The sequence below is a fragment of the Leptodactylus fuscus genome, chromosome 1 (assembly GCF_031893055.1).
Source record: "Leptodactylus fuscus isolate aLepFus1 chromosome 1, aLepFus1.hap2, whole genome shotgun sequence".
NCBI lineage: Eukaryota > Metazoa > Chordata > Amphibia > Anura > Leptodactylidae > Leptodactylus > Leptodactylus fuscus.
Genome location: NC_134265.1, coordinates 194,804,966 through 194,823,845, shown reverse-complemented (window position 1 = coordinate 194,823,845; position 18,880 = coordinate 194,804,966).

Below are 18,880 nucleotides of genomic sequence, written 5' to 3'. Positions count from 1 at the left end.
CCCAAGATGTAGGTTCATATATCTTGTTTGTACTCGCCTTGTATGAAAGACGTACAGGTGGTTTTCCCTTGTTCTCTCTTATTGAACGTCTTGGTTCATTGTTTGCCTGTTCTTGTATCTCTTTACTTTCAGTGTTTTGATTTTCGGCAATTTCCACTTCTTTCTCATCAGATATTCCTGCATTGATATCACTTATGCTTTCATCATTTCTCATTTCCAGTGATGTCATTATGTCATCATTTAGATCCTCAATGAATGTTACACTGTTACTCACTGTAACTCTGTCTGTCTTCGGATCTAGGATTCTGTATCCTTTGCAGTTTTCACAGTATCCAACAAATATTCCTTCTACGGCTCTGTTTTGAAGTTTGGATCGTTTCTCTTCTGGAATAAACACAAAGGCTTTACAACCAAAAACTCTTAAATGCTTCACACTTGGTTTATTACCTTGCCATAGTTCATATGGGGTCTTTTTCAGTTTCCTTGAAAAAAGTCTGTTTTGCAGATAAGTGGCCGTCATTGCTGCTTCACCCCAATATTTCTCTGGTAGTTTGGAATCTGTCAGCATACATCTTATCATTTCAGTCAAAGTTCTGTTTTTTCTTTCTGCTACCCCATTCTGCTCAGGTGTGTATGGAACAGTCTTTTGATGCTCTATTCCATTCTGTTTTAAGTAGTTTTCTATTTGGTGTCCTGTAAATTCACCTCCATTATCACTTCTAATGATGATTGGCTTCCTTTGAAACTTGTTACTCGACTTTGTCACATAGTCTTGTAATTTACTGAAAACTTCACTTTTGTTCTTTATTAGGTACATGACTGTGTATCTTGAATAGTCATCTATGAAAGTCACCATGTATCTATTACCTCCTGATGTGGTCACTTTCATGGGTCCACATACGTCAGTATGTACCAAGTCAAGTGGTCTTTTGCTTCTTGTTTCACTTTCTTTAGACATTGACACTCTTGTAGCTTTCGATTTTATACAACATTCACACCTCATGGTCATTGAGCAATTAGATATTAATAGATCTTTTGTCAAATGTTTCTTCTGTAATGCCATTATACTTTCAGGATGTCTGTGTCCTAGACGTCTATGCCATACATGAATACAATTCTTGTGATCATGTGTACATAACTTCACCTGTTCCTGTACTGTGTCTAGATGATATAATTGTTCTCCTGCATTTACACTGACTATAACCTTGTCTCCTGCTAGGATTGTACACTTATCATCTTTGAATTTTACAGTGAGTCCTTTATCTGTTAGACGTTTTACGGATAACAACCCTCCTTCTAGTCCTGGAACATACAATACATCCTTTACTAGGACTTTTACATTATTTCCAGATTTATCAGAACAGATCAACATTCCTTGTCCAATACCTTCTGCTGTTATTCTGCTCCCATCTGCAAGATAAATGGCTTCCTTCTTATCTAAATCAAGCTCAGTAAAGAAACTTCTATTACTTGTCATGTGACTTGTTGCTCCTGAGTCAATAAACCAGCTTGATGATGATGATGATGATGACTTTTTATCAGCTGCTTTAAACGTACCATTGCAGTGATCTGCATGTGAGATAGAAATGGAGCTTTTCACTTTCTGTTTACTGTCTCTCTGTTGTAATTTTTGTTGTTCTGCTTTCCATATAGTACAATCTTTCTTTAAATGACCCTTTTTCTTACATCTGAAACACTCTCTTGTTTCTGTGTTGTGGCGCTTTTTATCTGTAACCTTAAGAGCATTCCCACTAACCTCTTCTGTGGATTCTTTGGTTTGCTCTTTCCTTCTCTGGTATTCATCTATGAGTTTGGTCTTTACAAACTCTAGTGTAATCTCTGCTTCAGGTCTTGTTTCTAGAGCGTTTATCAGAGCAGTATACGAATCTGGTAAGCTGCATAATAATATCGCTGCTATATGACTTTCCTGAATATCTTCACCAATAGATCTCAGCTGTGTTATCACTTCCATCATGGAGTATATGTGCTCATGCATGTCTTGCTCTGCACTTAATCTCATCTTGTACAGTTTCCTTAGCAGAAATAACTTGTGATTTAAGCTGGATCTTTCATGTAACTTCCTCAAAGCTTGCCACATTCCCATTGCTGTATTCTCATTTCTTATGTGAATGAGCTGATCATCTTCCACTAATAAGCTGATTGTAGCTCTAGCTTGTCTGTTTTTCTTCTCCCATGTCTGATCATTCTCATTGGGTCTATCTGTGGTGATTACCTCCCATAAATCATCCTTAGACAACAACATCTCCACTTTGAACTTCCATAACTGATAGTTCTCATTGTTCAGCTTAGCTACTGTAAGTCTGAGCTCTGAGCTGCTGTTCATCTTTAACTTATCTTACTTGGTTGTAGAGACTTGTTCTGGAGAATTATTTTGCATTCACAGAGTCCTCTTGTCTTCTCTGCCTGGTTGCTAGGCCTAGGTGCTGTGTCTGTCTGGGTCTCTGGGTTGTCTGGGTGCCTGGGTCTGTCTGGGGTGTCTGGGGTGTCTGGGTCTCTCTGGGTGCCTGGGTCTGGTTGCTGGGGTGCCTGGGTCTGTCTGGGTTGTCTGGGTGCCTGGGTACTGTGCCTGTGCCTGGGCCCATAACCTGTTGCAGAGTGCAGTCACAGAAGAAAGCTTCAGAGTAGATTATATGGGTTAATATTCAGTTTACTTATCAGAACATGAGGTAACATACAGCATCTCTATACAGCAATATGGAGGAATACACTGGAAAGGACCTTAACCATAGATATGCAGCATTTTGAGATACAGACAAGTGTCCATAGCTTATCATTACATTTATTCAGCACATAACAATAATAACATCGCCATCTAATGTCCGGAAGCTGTAAGTTCTTCCAACACAGTATAATACAATAAGTTTATATCTGTTGCATATATGTATATACCAACAGGCCGGACCCGGTCTGAAAGGTTTTTGTCTTCTGTATGCACAAGACGGAAACCACAGAACGGACTGCCGAACCCTGGTGTGAACCTAGCGTAAGTGGTGACAGTCTGTTATCTTGATCGGTTGCCAATGGTTACGACCACTAATACAGAAACTTTTTATGGTCGGGGACTTGTCAGGAACCCAGCCATGATTTTCTTATTGTACCTTGGTTATCAGGCAGGGACGCTACATGTATCAGAAGGTATCCCGGTCACAATAAGGACATCATGGCTGATTTTCTGACCTTAGAAAGTTCCTGCATTTATGGTCGTATCCACTAGCAACTGATCAAGACAACAAATCTGCGACCACAAGATATTTAGAGAAAATCTTTAAAATTCTACAAAATGTTTAATATTTGCAAAAATGTTTAACTTTTAATTATCTACAAATTTAAAAATAGTTATGTACATGGGAATACCCTTTTAAATGAAGTAATTGTCCAGTCCTGTATTAATAAAGCTGTTTATAACACATTATGGGTCAGATTGATTAAGAATTGATGCCACTTTTGACATAAAAAATTCACAAACTGATGATAGGGGCTATGGAACAGCTTATTATCATTTACGCCAGCTGTATGCAGTGCCGCACCTCTAATGAGGCGAAGTGAGGCACCCGCCTCGGGCGGTGGATCGAAGGGGGGTGCCTCACTTTTTTTTCTCTGAACCAGCGCAAGGCGAGCTGCTGCTCTCCTTGCGCTGATTCAGACGTCTATGTATCAGCATAGGCGGCGTCATCACACACCCCTACGCTAAGACGCAGTGTACTGCCGGGAGAAGAGGATGCGGCGGCAGCAGCACTCATGTCGATAAGTATAATAACTTTTTTTTTTTGTTGTTTTATAATAGGCCGCTACCTGCTGGAGTAACTGGACCTGCTCACTGCTGCCCCCGCTTCCCCTAGTACTATAGGCCACGATGGCCGGCATTGAGTAGGCCCGGGGCCAGGCCACGATCCCACTGCCACTATTATTATACTCGGGGGTCTTTTCAGACCCCTGAATATAATAATCAGAGCCCCAGGGGAGGTGAGAGAACATAATAAACAATGTTACTTACCTCTCCGGGATTAGATGTTACTCCTAGATGCTTCGGACGTATATGGTAATGTCCCAGACCTCACGTGGTCTGGGATATTACCATATACTGAAGGCCCAAAGCCTGTGCTAGCAGTACCATATAGACCAAAAGCCTGTGCTAGCAGTACCATATAGGCCCGAAGCCTGTGCTAGTAGTAATAGCCTGTTTCTGTTTGCACAGGCTTTGGGCCTGTATGGAAACAGGCTGTTACTGCTAGCACATCAAGACCAGTGTATAACACGCAATTATTGCTTCTTTAGTAGCATGTGCAAGAAGATGCAAGCAAACCACGAAGTAAAGATAACCATACACATTCAATGGCTTTTTGGCCAACTGTATACCTACTGAATCTGTCCTACATACAAACCTTCATCTTATCTGAACTTGTCTGTATTCTGGATGAGGAAATCCAGCCCATCCAGTAAATTTTTCCCTGACATAGTCCAAACAAATGTCAGTCGAATATAAAATACACATTAGATGGTTGATCATTCCCATTGAAATTGTGTAGCAAGGTAGAAGCAAGGCAAAAGTTATTTGGTGTTTATTAGTGTTTAGTAGAAGAATCACTGCATTGGAGTTGCCCCGCCTCGGCCTATGTAGATTCACGGTGCGAGCAGACCTGACACCGGGGGCGGCAGCGCCTTGAAAAAGGGGAGTTTTAAGCAAAAATGGATTAAAGAAAAATAAAGAAAAATAAAAGTTTGTTGTGACGCCAGTTGGGGTTTCGGCTTGAGGTGAAGCCGGGCACTGTAGGCAGGGCCTCTGGGAATAGGTGGTGATGCAGTGCCAGATGTTATACCCTCCCCAACCAGGACAGGTCCCAGGGCCAGATGATATAGGTGAGGAAGGGATGATTTCCAGGAGGAGTAACAGAGGATCGATGAAAGAACACAGTCCAGACAGGGGTTAACCAAACACAGTTTACTTCTGTAGTCAGCAGGAGATAACAGATGTTACAGGAGGATTCACCTTGCTCCAGTATAGTGAGATGCCAGTCTTCCCTTTTACCACCAGTATGATTCAGCCTTCCTCTGCTGCTCACACTCTCTAATAGATTTCCTCTGGTCCTGGGTTCCAGGAGCTCAGAGGTTAAGTACAACTGGGTAGATCCCCCTTCTGGACAGCAGGTAACATGAGTTCTTTGGGATGCTGGATGCAGACACTCACCCCAACTCTGTATGTTACTGAGCCTCCAGGAATCTTGCATTCCCTATGCCTCGGTCCAGTGAGTTTCTCAATTTTCTAAGTGTTTCTCACACTAGTTAGGAATTGATGGTCCTATGACTGCAGCTCCGTCCCTGCAAGGTCTTGTCTCACTTCTGCAGGTCTCCGGCCTCCTGTGCTGTGTACACCATGCGGCTTGCAGCACACACTGCACCTCCACACACCTGCTCTCTCCTGCACTCTCTGACCTGGAACTGAAAGAGAGACCCTCTTCCATTCTGTAGCTCCACCCCTTTTCCTAAAGGGACAGTGTCTGTGGAACTTTGTGTATGCTAACAGGTTGACTGGATCTCACTATACCTTCACAGTACACAGTATAGATCACATAAGATGACATTTGTAGTGACCCACTCTGTAGGGCGCTACATTTTCATTTCTACAAAGTAGAACTACTAGAAGTAAAATATCAGAAATGTAGGCACTTTGTATGTTCATTGGTGTTAAATTTCTTCTGCACCTTTGATGGGTGCTTTTGCTGCATATCCCTCTTACTGGCTTAAAGAGGACATTCCATGCCCTCATGAATGTGCAGTTTTATACCGCTGAATTCAGCTCACTGTTAGCTGTATGTGCACTGGTACTGGAGATATCAGTTCTATTAATTTCGACACCAATATCTCCCCCTGACCGGACTTAACATAGCCTTGTATTGTCAGAATTGGTGTTCCTTACCACCCAGCGATGATGCTGAGCTGTGAGGAATGCCCCACCAGTACGGGCTGTCAGCCATGTGTGCCAGAGTGTTACTTGGCATGATTTTGCTGCCCCCACCGGAAGGGTCACTCTCAATTTCCTCCTCCCCTTCGCCCCATCCGCGATGAAGTAATGGGACGCACTGAACTTCCCCGCTAGCCTCGTGTGTGAGAATGACATCATTTGCCCATTCATCCTCCTCCTCTTCCTCTGTCATTCAACACTGAGTAGCTGACAGGAGTGTGCTCTGAGTATCTAGCTGTGATGGGTTTGCTTATCCCAGACTCCTCAGCATGCAATGCGTTATCCCTAATTGCAATGAGGGATTCTCGCATCACACAGAGCAGCGGGATGGTTACGCTCACTAATGCGTCGTCACAGCTAACCCTCTTGGTGGACTCCTCAAAGACGTGTAGTATCTCACATAAGTGCCATCCATGGCCACTCATGGTGCAGAAACTGAGGGAGCTGACTTTGAGGACTTTGAGGAACCCTTGGGTTTTGTAGATGGTACTTCATCAAAGGTCTCTGCTGCTCACACACCTTGCTCAACATATGGTATGTTGAGTTCCAGCGTGTGGTGACGTCGCACAACAACAGCCAGGTTTCAGGCAGATGTAGGCGTTGCTGTGGCAAATGTAGACTTACAAAAGTGGGCGTACAAGCGGCGCATTTTCAGCAGTAGCTCAAGCACATTGGGGTAGATTTTTAACCCCTTCCCGCCGATGGCACTTTTTGACTTCCTGTCCAAGCTTGATTTTTCAAAACTGACGTGTGTCACTTTATGTGGCAATAACTTACCAAAGTGATTTTAAGACTGTTTTTTCATAACACATTGTACTTCATGTTAGTGGTAAATTTTGGTTGATATGTTTTGTGTTTAATTATGAAAAAATAGGAAATTTGGTCGAAATTTAGAAAAATATGCATTTTATAAAGTTTGAAATGATGTACATTACATACAGATAGTCAGACCGCCAAAATTATATCATAAATCTCATGTCCCAGATCTCTGCTTTATGTCGGCATCAAACTTTAGGCGCCCTTTTATTTTTTACGGACATTAGAAGGTTTACAAGTGAAACAACAATATTCAAAATTTTCAAGAAATTTCCAAAACCCATTTTTTAAAGGGACTAATCCAGTTATGAAGGGGTTTTGAAAGACCCTTGTATTAAAGCCCCCCCCCCATAAATCACCCCATTTTCAAAACTGCACCCCTTAAATGAGCCAAAACAACATATACCTAGTAATTTAACCCTATAAGTGCTTAACAGGAATTAATACAAAATGGAGGTGAAATTTTCAAATTTGATTTTATTTTACTAATATTTTCATTTAGCCCTAGAATTTGCACATTCACAAGGGGTTAAAGGAGAAAACACCCCCCACAATTTATTAGGCATACTACCATAGTACCCCACTTGTGGGTGTAAACTAATATATGGATGCACAGCGAGACGCAGAAGGGAAGGCGCGCCAAGGAGCTTTTAGAGGGCAGATCTGGCTGTGATCGGTTTCAGGAACCATGTCGCATTTACAAAGCCCTTGAGGTGTCAAAACAGTGGAAACCTCTAGAAAGTGACCCCATTTTGAAAACTGCACCCCTCAAAGAATTTATCAAGTGATGTAGTGAGCATTAGTAACCCCGAAGTAAATGTGTAAGCTGTGCGGAGTAAATTGGGTACACCAAATCCCATTTTATTTTCCCACTCGCTCCTATGACACGGATGGGGAAGAGGGGCATTCTGGGGGGTCAGCGCTGGTGTATTCTCTCTCATAAGCTCTAAATATGGGGTGTCTCCTGAAAACGCTCGCACAGCATATACATTTCCTTCTAGTCGCAGCCACTTACGTCCTAATGATTTGGCGACTTTTAGGGTTTTTGTCTTCACATTGTACAAGCTAGATTTTTATTTTTATTTTCTGGCAATGTGGCCATATGACGGCTTGGTGTTTGCGGTATTAGATGTACTTTTCAATGCCAACATTTTGTGGCCTGTAACTTATTGACTACATTTTATTAACTCTTTCTGGGTGGGATGTAAAAGGAAACATCAATTCTGGCATTGCTTTTTAGCATTTTTTTTTTTCCCGTGTTACCTTTATTCTGCGGGTCGGTACGGTTACGGCGATACCTCATTTATATTATTTTTTAATGTGTTGCTATTTGTGCAGAATAAAATTCAATTTAGGGAAAAAAATCAATTATGTTTGCATCGCCATCTTCTGAAAGGCATAACGTTTTTATTTTTCGATAGACAGAGCTGGTTGAGGGCTTATTTTTTGCGGGAAGACCTCTTCTTTTTATTGGTACCATTTTGGTTTTCATAATGTTTTAATTTTATTGTTCAGTTTATTACGGACGCGGCGATACCAAATATGTAATGTTTTTTTCTATTTTTCTTTATTTTACATAATAAAACATTTTATATGGGGAAAAAGGGATTTTTGGGGCTTTATGTATTTCTAATTTATTTTAAACTTATTTAAACTTTTTTATTTTTACTTTTTTCCCAACTTTTTTTTTTCTGTCCCCATGGGGGATTGAAGCAGTGAACGGCTGATCACTGCTTCGCTAGATATACGCTGCAATACACGTGTTACACGTGTATTGCAGTGTATAGGAAGCTGTCAGCCTGTGTAGACGCACAGGCTGACAGCTTCCTTTACGGCAGGATCAACCAGGTACGTGGAGGGGGTAAGTGATGGGGCAGACCCGGGGTCACTGATCAGACCCCGGGCTGCCCCCTATGAACACCGGCACCCCCCGAAACCCGGCACCAGATCGGCACCATAACAAAGTGAAACCCCGGAGATGCCGGCGGTCATGTTGACCGCCGGTATATCAGGGGTTAACACCCGCGATTGGACCCGCGATCGGACCACGGGTGTTACGGGGCATTGTCAGCCGTAACATATGGCTGACACCTGCAGCGCATGGTGCGCACACAGTTTCTGTGTGCGCACCATGCAGCCACCGTAATAGTACTGTGGTTTGCGGGAAGTGCTTCCCGGCAGCGCCGTACTATTACGGCGGATGTCGGGAAGGGGTTAAAAACCTTTGCACCACCAACTTGAAAACTTAGGCCAAGCATGGAAAGTATTTTGAGTCTGACAAGCTCCAGAGCCGCTACCAGGTTCCGGCCATTGTTAAGCACGACCGTGCCTGGGCCCAGGTGCATCGGTGAAAACCACATTGCCATCTCCTCTAGGATGGCATCCCTCACCTCGGGGGCAGTGTGTTTTCTGTTGCACAAGCTGATGAGCTTCAGCACGACCTGCTGACATCTCCCCATGCCAGTGCTGCAGCGTTTCCAGCTCACAACTGGGGTCGATGTTACGGCAGAGCAGGCTCTGTGAGAACCCCTGCCAGGAATCTTGGGTGGTGAAAGGAGATAGGCCACCCCAGCCCCAGTGGTGAACCTAGCCTCTCTGCTGCCTGAGGCGGACGATCAAAAGACGCCCCCCCCCCCCGTATTGAGTTGGGGGGGGGGGGGCTTGTTCATCTTTTGATCATCCGCCTCAGACAGCGGGGGGATTGGGGGCGCTAGCAGTACCATTACAGTGAATTACAACATTACAATAAATACAATGCAATATGATATTTTGTGCAGTAATACTCACAGGAGACGTCTTCCCACATTTCCCATCTCTTCCCTTTGGACCTCCATGACCACTTCTTCCAGCCGTGACTTGACTCTGTAAAGTTTGAAACACAGACATCTTTGACTCCTCACTTCTCCACACATCCAACCCCTATAGATATATATATATATATATATATATATATATATATATATATAGATATATATAGATATATATATACACACACACAATATATATATATATATATATATATATATATATATATATATATAATCTCACAGCAGCCCCTGCAGCCTATATTATGCCCCACAGTGGCACAATAGACTGTGGGGCTTAATAGAGGTTGCAGGGAGGCCGCTGTGGGGCATAATAGAGGTTACAGGGGCCACAGTGGACCCTTCAAGCTCTATTATGCGCCACAGTTGCACACCCATGAACTATTATTATATTCAGGGGTCTTTTCAGACCCTGAGTATAATAATCGGAGCCCCAGGGGAGGTGAGGGAACACAATAAACACTGTTACTCACCTCTCCGGGATCTGATGTTACTCCTAGCAGGCTTCGGGCCTATATGGTAATGCCCAGACGTCACGTGGTCTGGGATATTACCATATAGGCCCAAAGCCTGTGCTAGCAGTAACATATAGGCCCAAAGCCTGTGGTAGCAGTAACAGCCTGTTCCCATACAGACCCAAAGCCTGTGCTAGCAGTAACAGGCTATTACTACTAGCACAGGCTTCGGGCCTATATGGTAGTATCCCAGACCACGTGATGTCTGACACATTACCATATAGCCCCGAAGCCTGCTAGGAGTAACATTGGATCCTGGAGAGGTGAGTAACACTGTTTATTATGTTCTCTCACCTCCCCTGGGGCTCTGATTATTATACTCGGGGGTCTGAAAAGACCCCCGAGTATAATAATAGCGGTAGTGGGATCGCGGCCTGGCCCAGGCCTATTCACTACCGCCCGCTGCGGCCTAAAGTACAAGGGGAAGCGGGGGCGGCAGTGAGCAGGTCCAGGTTGGTAAATAGGCCGCTGCCTGCTGGTAGATACTCCAGCAGGCAGCGGCCTATTATAAACCAAAAAAAGAGTTATTATACTTACCGACCGACCGCGCGCTGCTGCTCCCGCTACGCTGCCTACGCTGATACATAGATGTCTGAACCAGCGCAAGGAGAGCGGCAGCTTCACACCCATATGGAGCAGGTATATTGGGCGGATGCTCCAGTGATTGGGCATCAGGACACAGAAATTATTCTGGTAGCTCCTGGGAGGGGGCTAGGGTGGGATGACTCTGCTGGGAAGATTGGACATGTTGGGAGCAAGGAGGGTATGACCACGACTGGAGGAAGTGGCTGACTGGCTGGTGGAAAAGCAGCTGGAAGCATTATCCGCTAGCCATTGTAACACCTGTTCCTGGTGCTCGGGCCTCATCTACGTTGTAGCCTGCACCCTGCTTAATGCAGCTATCAAGTCAGGGATTGTGATGAGCGCATGCTAATGTTTCTTTAGGTTTAAATTTGTGTTTCTGTCCATATTAATTTAGAAAGAAGGTTTCCAAGTATTTTTCCACTTTCATAGAGGTTCTATTAAGTGTGGAAAGTGTCTAGTTGATAGGCTGTGATAGTGGGGTAATACTGGGACTTGGGCGTGTCAGATGCCCCCAGGCATGCTTCCCCTGCTGTCCCAGTTGCATTCCAGAGGTGTTGGCATCATTTCCTGGGGTGTCATTGTGGACTTGGTGATTCTCATTAGTCGAATAGTGGTTTCCCCTGAAACAAGCATTTTTTCCCCATAGACTATAATGGGATTCAATATTCGGTTGAATATTGAGGGGCTACCTGAAACGAATATCGAATATTTCATTACTCACTCATTTCTAATAAGGAGTCCTGAACTAGAGGCTCGAAAAAATCCACGCCTTCAGCGTCTGTATTCTCGAGTGTGCGCAGTTGAATTCTTGGGCATGCGCAATAAGCATGTCCGAGCGCCATTTTCTTATGGAGAACTCCTATGATGAAAGGCTTGTGGGAACGCCCAGGGTGCACAGAGGGGCTCATTTACATATCGGTTTTAACGATATGTAATAAAAACATTGGGGTCTTTGAAAAATCAAGTAGTAGCACCTGAATAGTCTTTTTAAAGGCTATTCAAGCATATGCATTTCTCAAATAACCATATACCAATGATAGAGCCCTTTAAAGTTATACTTCTGAATATCTTCACTGCCCATAAAAAAACTTTGGCGAAGAGAGGATGGTAGAGCCTGCTAAGGTTAAGAAAAAAGCTAGAAGAAAGTTTATATTTTGTGTCTTGAATATAAACTGTATATGTACACTTAGATATTGTCATTGTACATCTAATCCGTACAAAGTGCAATGATTCTTCTACATTCCTGTAATGTTTTTAGTTAAATTTTATTTTTACATTTTTGTATTGTGTCTTGTATGGTCTGACAGGTCTGACTTCATTTCATAGCAAACAAAGAGTCTTTCATCATGCCTACAGAATCTGGTATGACTCTCAGCGCTGTGTTATAGGTCACATGAGTACATTTGTATTGTAAAGACTTCCTGTAAATTTGATAAGTCTTTATGTAAAAATGTGCTGATTTTATGAAAAATGTGACATAAACACAACATAATTGCAAAATATGAATTAACCTTAAGGTTAAAAGTGACCCTATTTTTGAACCTACACTCCTGACAGAATTTATCAAGGGGTATAGTGAGCATTTTAACCCGACAGCCATTTCACAGATTTTATCAACTTTGTGATATGTAAATGAGAAACTATTGAAACATCATTTTATCCACAAAGTATTCATTTTCACAAGGGGTTAAAGGCGAAAAAGCTCCCAATAGTTTGTTAAACAATTGCTCCAGAACACTCAACTACCTCATATATCATTGTAATCTGCTGCATAGGTGCATTGGGGCTCGGAATGGAAAGAACGCTATCTGGAGGGCAGATTTTACTGGAATAGTTTTCAGGTGCCATGTCACATTTGCAGAGTCACTATAGTACCAGTACAATGCAAACCTCTCAAAAATGACCGCATTTTGGAAACTACACCCCTCAAGGAATTTCTCAAGGGATATTATCATTTTGAGCCCATGAGTGCTTGCCAAAAATTAATGTACAAAGTAACAATTGAGTTTTTTTTAAGAAATATGCAATTTCAGTGCCCAATACATTACGCCCACTTTGTGTCATCAGAGACCTGCACTCCTAAAACTATTAATTGACAGGACAAAGCAAGGTCGAGGAAATAGCAGTTTTTGAGGCAGTTTTTGACAATTCCGCATCAAAATACTCGTCCAAAAGTGAGGTGGATTTTCCGCCTCCCATTGATTTGCATTGATTTTTTTCAGGTGGAAAACACATGAAGAATGGACATATCATTTCTAGAGATGAGCGAACAGTAAAATGTTCGAGATTCAATGTTTGTTACTAATAGCATCTCAATATTCGACTATTCGAACTAATATCGAACCCCATTATAGTCTATGGGAGAAAATGCTTCGCTACAGGGGATCCTACCATTCGACTCAGGAGAGTCACCAAGTCCACTAAGACACCCCAGGAAATTATCCCAACACCCTGGAAAGCAACTAGGACAGCAGGGGAAGCATGTCTGGGGGCATCAAGTACCTTTATTATGTCGGGATCCCCTGTCAGCTTGCGATATGCCAGAGCGGACTTTTTCCCATAGGAATGCATTGACCAGCATTGATTGGCCAGTCTACGACATTCGGCCAATCAACGCTGGTTCTGCCTGAGGAGGCGGAGTCTAAGAGCCGTCCACAGCAGTTTCCATTCTGGCCCGATTTTAGACTCCGCCTCCTCCGGCAGAACCAGCGTTGATTGGCCGAATGCTGTAAGACTGGCCAATCAACGCTGGTCAATGCATATCTATGGAGAAATGAAGCAGAGCCAGCCATGCGCTCAGCTTGGCTGTTCCTTCTGTCACACACATCTCTGGTGTAACATAGCTCAGCACACACTCAGCTCTGCTACATCTCTACACTCTGTTGTAGAGATGTAGATGATAGACAACCAACCAAAAATAAGCAACGCAAAGTATATGCGTAAATGCATGGGTTCCTTTTAGACTATACCAAGCCCTAAAGAAATCTGTGTCCTCACCATACACATAAAATATCCACAAGAAAAGCAATCGTGAGTATGACACTTGGTATAAAAGGAATATATTACACATCCAGTCTTGGTCAATAAACTTGTCATAATTTTATTTATTACATCATACACATATATAAAAGATGGACATTGAAAGGAGAATCTACAAATACAAACTGGGTAAAAATTAAGTGGGACTGATGGTATGTGGTCCCTTTAAATATTTACATACAATGGAATGCACATGGATTAAGCTAATGCCAGAAAGGACCTCAGCATTGGAGTCCTTTATGCACCATATGTGGACATTATATACACATAGCAATAGTATAAATAGCCGCTGAGGTATATATCATGATTGGCCACTAAGTTCTACACATTGCCACAACAGCTCAAAGAAAATGCTAGAAGTTTAAAGTTACCATGTGGTCCAATATATGTCTCCTATCCATTAAAGTAATAGCATTGATACACACACATTGGTGACTATAATAACATAGGTTTATATATATCCCATACCATTATATACAAGTTTAATAGCACTGTGGCTTACCCATATTGACAATATAGGAGGTATACAAGTCGGGACAGGCACTCACTCCCCAGTACCTGATGCGCCTGTCCCGACTTGTATACCTCCTATATTGTCAACATGGGTAAGCCACAGTGCTATTAAACTTGTATATAATGGTATAGGATATATATGAACCTATATTGTTATAGTCACCAATGTGTGTGTATCAATGCTATTACTTTAATGGATAGGAGACATATATTGGACCACATGGTAATTTTAAAGAGGACCTTTCATCAGATCGGGCACATGCAGTTTTATATACTGCTGGAAAGCTGACAGTGCGCTGAATTCAGCGCACTGTCAGCTTTCGCGATCTATGCCCGGTGTAAAGCGCTATCGGTCCCGGTACCGTAGGGCTTTACAGTCAGAAGGGCGTTTCTGAAACTTAGCCAGGAACGCCCTTCTGCTCAGCAGCGCCTATCGCGCTGTACTGTGGAGTGGGGAGGAACTCCCCCCTCCCTCTCCTGATCACACTCGTCTATGGACGAGCTGTGTGAGCAGAGGGAGGGGGCGTTCCTCCCCGCTCCACAGTACAGCACGATAGGCGCTGCTGAGCAGAAGGGCGTTCCTGGCTAACTGTCAGAAACGCCCTTCTGACACTAAAGCGCTACGGTAACGGGACCGATAGCGCTTTACACCGGGCACAGATCGGAAAAGCCGATAGTGCGCTGAATTCAGTGCACTGTCAGCTTTCCAGCAGTATATAAAACTGCATGTGCCCGATCTGATGAAAGGTCCTCTTTAAACTTCTAGCACTTTCTTTGAGCTGTTGTGGTAATGTGTATAACTTAGTGGCCAATCATGATATATACCTCAGCGGCTATTGATACTATTGCTATGTGTATATAATGTCCACATATGGTGTATAAAGGACTCCAATGCTGAGGTCCTTTCTGGCATTAGCTTAATCCATGTGTATTCCATTGTATGTAAATACTTAAAGGGACCACATACCCTCTGTTGCACTTCATTTTTACCCAGTCAGTTTGTATATGTAGATTCTCCTTTCAATGTCCATCTTTTATATATGTGTATGATGCAATAAATAAAATTATGACAAGTTTATTGACCAAGACTGGATGTGTAATATATTCCTTTTATACTAAGTGTCATACTCACGATTGCTTTTCTTGTGGATGTTGTAGAGATGTAGTAGAGCTGAGTGTGCGCTGAGCTCTGCTACACACGAGATGACAGGAGGAGTAGATGGAGGGTTGGTTGGGTGTAGTGCAGAGCTGCTACACCAGAGATGTAGTAGAGCTGGCCGATGTTAGCAGAGCTGCGTGTGTTAGTCTGCTGCATATCTGCCAGCTCTCCTACATCTACATCTCCTGCACACTCAGCTCACCTACATCGGACACTACATGCTCAGTTTATCAGTATATCCGAGCTGAGTTTGTAGTATCGGACACTACTGTTTGTTGATTAAGCAGAGCTGGGATTGTAGCGACTATCCTATTCACTACACAGCATGTACCCCACGCTGTGTAGTGATTAACCCCTTCCCCCCCACCCCCACCGGTGTCCGCTTACCTGCAGCTCTTTGCTCTTGGTTCACTTCGATCCATGGTCCCGGTTTCAGAGCGCCCTGCCCCCTCTCACCGACTATTGTTATAGAGAAGGTGGGGCTTAGGAGAGTGTGGGCGGGTACTGGGCGGGGAGACTCCTCGCCCACACTCTCCTAAGCCCCGCCCCTCTCCCGACTAATATTATAGAGAAGGTGGGGCTTAAGAGAGTGTGGGCGGGGAGACTCCCCGCCCACACTCTCTTAAGCCCCACCTTCTCTATAATAATAGTTGGGGAGAGGGGGCAGGGCGCTCTGAAACCGGGACCATGGACCGAAGTGGACCAAGAGCAAAGAGCTGCAGGTAAGCGGACACTGGGGGAGGGGGTTAATCACTACACAGCATGGGGTACATGCTGTGTAGTGAATAGGATAATCTCCCACACTGCACACTCAGCTGGCTATTCCTTAGTAGTACTAACACGCTCAGCTCATCTATTCCTTTAATAGTTTCGAGCCATAGGAATGCATTGACCAGCGTTGATTAGCCACTGTGTGGGCATTCGGCCAGTCAACGCTGGTCAATGCATCTCTATGGGAAAAAGTCAGCTCACGCATATCGCAAGCTGACAGGGATCCCTACAAGATAGAGCCCCAAAGAGCTAGGTGAGTGACATTCCCCCCTAAATAAAGGTTATCCTTAGCTAATCCTGCCTGTAGATCTGTCCCTGTTTCACAGTCATATAGTTCACAGTCCCAAATTAGTCGAATGGTAAATCCACCATTCGTCTAAATTGGAGGTTATTAGAGATGAGCGAACAGTGTTCTATCGAACTCATGTTCGATCGGATATTAGGCTGTTCGGCATGTTCGAATCGAATCGAACACCGCGTGGTAAAGTGCGCCATTACTCGATTCCCCTCCCACCTTCCCTGGCGCCTTTTTTGCTCCAATAACAGCGCTGGGTAGGTGGGACAGGAACTACGACACCGGTGACGTTGAAAAAAGTAGGCAAAACCCATTGGCTGCCGAAAACATGTGACCTCTAATTTAAAAGAACAGCGACGCCCAGCTTCGCGTCATTCTGAGCTTGCAATTCACCGAGGACGGAGGTTTCCGTCCAGCTAGCTAGGGCTTAGATTCTGGGTAGGCAGGGACAGGCTAGGATAGGAAGGAGAAGACAACCAACAGCTCTTGTAAGAGCTAAATTCCAGGGAGAAGCTTGTCAGTGTAACGTGGCACTGACGGGCTCAATCGCCGCAACCCAGCTTTCCCAGGATCCTGAATGGAATACACTGTCAGTGTATTCCCGTATACCCGATATATACCCCAATACCCGTTCCAACGGTGTGCCCCCCCACCTTCACCCCAGAAATACCCTGCAAGTCCCCTAGCAATAGAATTGGGGCTATATACACCCACAATTTTTACTACTGGTATACAGTGCCATTGTCTGACTGGGAATTCAAAGAATATATTGGGAATACAAATACCCTCATTTCTTGCTACTGCCATATAGTGCCAGTTTCTGACTGGTAATTCAAAGAATATATTGGGGTTACGTGCACCCACAATTTTTACTACTGGTATACAGTGCCATTGTCTGACTGGGAATTCAAAGAATATATTGGGAATACAAATACCCTCATTTCTTGCTACTGCCATATAGTGCCAGTGTCTGACTGGGAATTCAAAGAATATATTGGGGTTACGTGCACCCACAATTTTTACTACTGGTATACAGTGCCATTGTCTGACTGGGAATTCAAAGAATATATTGGGAATACAAATACCCTCATTTCTTGCTACTGCCATATAGTGCCAGTTTCTGACTGGTAATTCAAAGAATATATTGGGGTTACGTGCACCCACAATTTTTACTACTGGTATACAGTGCCATTGTCTGACTGGGAATTCAAAGAGTATATTGGGAATACAAATACCCTCATTTCTTGCTACTGCCATATAGTGCCAGTTTCTGACTGGGAATTCAAAGAATATATTGGGGTTACGTGCACCCACAATTTTTACTACTGGTATACAGTGCCATTGTCTGACTGGGAATTCAAAGAATATATTGGGAATACAAATACCCTCATTTCTTGCTACTGCCATATAGTGCCAGTTTCTGACTGGGAATTCAAAGAATATATTGGGGTTACGTGCACCCACAATTTTTACTACTGGTATACAGTGCCATTGTCTGACTGGGAATTCAAAGAATATATTGGGAATACAAATACCCTCATTTCTTGCTACTGCCATATAGTGCCAGTTTCTGACTGGTAATTCAAAGAATATATTGGGGTTACGTGCACCCACAATTTTTACTACTGGTATACAGTGCCATTGTCTGACTGGGAATTCAAAGAGTATATTGGGAATACAAATACCCTCATTTCTTGCTACTGCCATATAGTGCCAGTTTCTGACTGGGAATTCAAAGAATATATTGGGGTTACGTGCACCCACAATTTTTACTACTGGTATACAGTGCCATTGTCTGACTGGGAATTCAAAGAATATATTGGGGTTATAAATACCCTCATTTCTTGCTACTGCCATATAGTGCCAGTTTCTGACTGGTAATTCAAAGAATATATTGGGGTTACGTGCACCCACAATTTTTACTACTGGTATACAGTGCCATTGTCTGACTGGGAATTCAAAGAGTATATTGGGAATACAAATACCCTCATTTCTTGCTACTGCCATATAGTGCCAGTTTCTGACTGGGAATTCAAAGAATATATTGGGGTTACGTGCACCCACAATTTTTACTACTGGTATACAGTGCCATTGTCTGACTGGGAATTCAAAGAATATATTGGGAATACAAATACCCTCATTTCTTGCTACTGCCATATAGTGCCAGTTTCTGACTGGGAATTCAAAGAATATATTGGGGTTACGTGCACCCACAATTTTTACTACTGGTATACAGTGCCATTGTCTGACTGGGAATTCAAAGAGTATATTGGGAATACAAATACCCTCATTTCTTGCTACTGCCATATAGTGCCAGTTTCTGACTGGGAATTCAAAGAATATATTGGGGTTACGTGCACCCACAATTTTTACTACTGGTAT